The 3259-nt window shown below is 40.5% G+C and overlaps 1 non-coding gene across 1 annotated transcript; it reads left to right on the forward strand.

The window, feature by feature from the left end:
* Positions 1–2158: 2158 nt before the first annotated feature.
* On the forward strand, positions 2159–2231 carry TRNAK-CUU. The gene has a single exon. It is a non-coding gene; the product is annotated as a tRNA-Lys (tRNA).
* The last annotated feature ends 1028 nt before the right edge of the window (positions 2232–3259 follow it).

Consider the following 3259-nt stretch of genomic DNA (forward strand, 5'->3'; position numbering starts at 1 on the left):
AAAAGCAGAGCATTGCAGGAAACCTTCGTAAGCTCAAGTGTGTAACGGGAAGCAATTACCACTGATCTACATGAAAGCAATTATCATTAAATTTATTACCATTTATTTCTGGGCACTCCTAGACCCCGAAAATCTCTCTTCGGCTTCTCTAACACCTTAGGACACATCTTGCTAACGAATGCACAAAACAAATCCGGGTAAGACACAGATGCTCCCAGACGCAGCTCAGAACTCTGCTGGCTTGATGCTGAGATGCTTAAGAGCAGGTCACAGGAAGCAGAGTGGGGTGCACACTGCCCCTGTCCTAGCGCGCTGCAAAACAGATGCTGAATGCTATGTTTGCTTTTCACCTTTTTTCAGTAAAGCAAAAATCTTTGAATTTCTTTCAGTTAGCGAAAACAAGAACCAATGTAGGTTTTTCATGAACATGAAGTGGTGTCCTGTGAACCTTCAAAAGGCAGGGGATACCTGTAAAAAGCAACATCATCCCAATTCAACAGTGAAGATCTGAGGGACTGGTTTTGGGGCCTCCACACTTTGGCCTGGAAAGATCTGTGTGAGCTACCACACTCCCCACCAGCTGGAGTGCTTTACTGCTTGTCGAACAGGCAACTCCCTTCCCCTTTGCATGACTGTGTCCCTTAAAATCAGTTGTCATCAAAAATTAATGATGGACTGTATGGTAACTAACATAAAAAATAGATGATAGATGATAGATAGATAGATAGATAGATAGATATATAGATAGACAAAAAGAAACTTTTGCTTTGATTCCACTTGCTGCAGAGAAGATACAAGATATAAGGAACCAACCCTAGGCCAGCACGATGCTATTATAAATCACCCTTTTTGGCGGGTGCAAGGCCTACATCAGGCAAGGGCTTATTTCAGACCCTTAAAGCATCTACTGACAGAGGCAGTCTGGTCAGGGAACACACTGAGCAAAGATGTCATAATGCCTCTTTCTTTTGCATAATTCTCACCTCATCTTCAGGTACATACTGTGCTTCCCAACAAATGGGTGAGGAAACTGAGGCTTTGGTTAAGCAAATTGCCTGTGCTTGCATGAAAGTTGGTTATTTGAGTTCAGGGTTAATTAATCTGGCTCCAAAACCAGTCTTTTATTACATAAAGCTGCTTCTCTTAATAATCCAGAGGCTCCTCAAGGATAGAGAAAGGGAGGTACTAGTGGAAAGAAGTACATTTCTTGAGGTAGGAAAAATCAACTGTGTGAAAATTAATCCAATTCTGCTCACTTTACAGGATTATGGAGAAAACAACAAACACTTCTATTCTGTCACAACACTCCCACACTGCCCTGCAGAGCCAGGTTGTGTGTATAAAGGCCTGAACACCAGAAAGGGTCTCCTTCAGAGAGGTCATAAAGAACTCAAGAAATGCTCATTAACTCTTTAAGAATCTGTTCATTGTATGTTAAATGTATCAGACTCCTGCAAGAAGTCTGATACATTGAGCCTAACATTGTAACTATCCATCACCTGTGTACAAGGACCTAGCTATAGAGAGCACACAAGGATGAAAAAGGAAATCAGCGGATTCCTACTAGACCAAAATTCCAGAACTTCAAACTACGGTAAGGAAATGTGCTATCACACCCAGGTGTATTGCATTGGATCCTCTGGTAATGGAGGCTAGAATGTTAATTTCCCCCAAACTCCCAGTTGATTATAATGCACCATTTTGAATAACAATCCCAGCTCTAAAGAGAGGTCCTAAGAATCACTCAATCAAGAGTTCATCCCTGGAGGTTGCCTGGGTGGCTCAGTTAAGTGTCCGACTCTTGATTTTGGCTCAGGTCATGATCTCAGGATTGTGGGATCAAGCCCCAAGGGCTCCATGCTGGGCTTGGAGCCTGATTCCGATTCTATCTCTCCCTCTGCCCCTCCCCTCCCTCTCCCTCTCTAAAACAAATAAAAATAATAAAAATAAGTAAAAAATAATAATTCCTCCCTGGAGATCCCATTGGATTAAGGAAATGTTAAGACTCACTTATCTTTTAGAAGTTCCTAACTCTCAATGAACTGATCCTGTTTTCCACAGTCTGCTGGTCATTTTAAAAGCTGGATTTAGGAAGTGATACTTCACACTCATTCTACCACCAATGCTTACTAGCAATTAAGTTTTTAAATCTTGGGGTGCCTGGCTGGCTCAGTTGGTAGAGCACTTGACTCTTGATCTCAGGGTCATGAGTTCAAGCCTCATGTTGGGCACAGAGCCAACTTGATGGAAAAGAAAGTCTTTAGGTCTTTATCTCTGAATAAGATGAAAATTAAAATTTTAAAGCCCAAATCCCATTGAGTGCATAGCCAAACCAAATCACCATGCAGGAATTCAGATGGCTGAGAAACTAAAGGAATGATAAATATATTTCCACACTAGGGATTTAGGTACAAGTACTGTTCTTAAATCTCCAAAGAGTTCATACTTTCCAACAATGTCATCTGCTACTTTTCATAATCTGAGCGCAGAGGCTCCTCCAAATTTCTTCTGAACTTTGGTTAAACTTTTGTTTTACGTGATCTTGCTATGCTTCTGGTAAAGCTAAAAGAAGATATTATGCTGTAAGGATAACCACCTATATCCCTTCTTGTGTCACTGAAGGTAAAATGTTGACCTAAGTAAAACAAACACAAAAGGAGTGGGGAAGTAGTAAGGTGACTCTTTTTGCAAGTGTGAGAGATAGAGAAGCCACCTCTAAATTTCTGGAAACCAAAAGTGTATGATTTTGGCTTTCCATAATCTCAATTGCTAAAAAAGTAATACTCTAGGGGAGCCTGGGTGGCTCAGTCGGTTGAGTGTCCAACTCTTGGATTCGGCTCCGGTCATCAGGGTCATGAGACTGAGCCTGGCATTGGGCTCCATGCTCAGAATGGAGTCTGCTTGAGATTCTCTCTCCCTCTGCTGCTCCCTCCACTCTCAATTAAATAAATAAATCTTTTTTAAAAAAGTAAACTCTATATAGCTACTGGGTTTTTTTAATGGCTTTCATGAAAACCAAGTAGGTTTTAAAAGCTCAATCCCTCAAAACAAAAACAAAAAAAAAATGAAAGCTAAGCTGAAAACACCAAGAAAGAAAAGTTAAAACCACCAAGCATGTTGAGTTCAAAATAAACACTTTTAAAAACTTTCATCAAGTATGGAATGAGCTTTTTGATTTTCTTCTAAATAATTTGAAGGAAGTTTTTTGTATTCTAGGGTCTTATGTCCCAAATGAAAATACAAGCCCACAGGGTGGTCT

Source organism: Neomonachus schauinslandi, chromosome 3, assembly GCF_002201575.2.
Source record: "Neomonachus schauinslandi chromosome 3, ASM220157v2, whole genome shotgun sequence".
Taxonomy (NCBI): domain Eukaryota; kingdom Metazoa; phylum Chordata; class Mammalia; order Carnivora; family Phocidae; genus Neomonachus; species Neomonachus schauinslandi.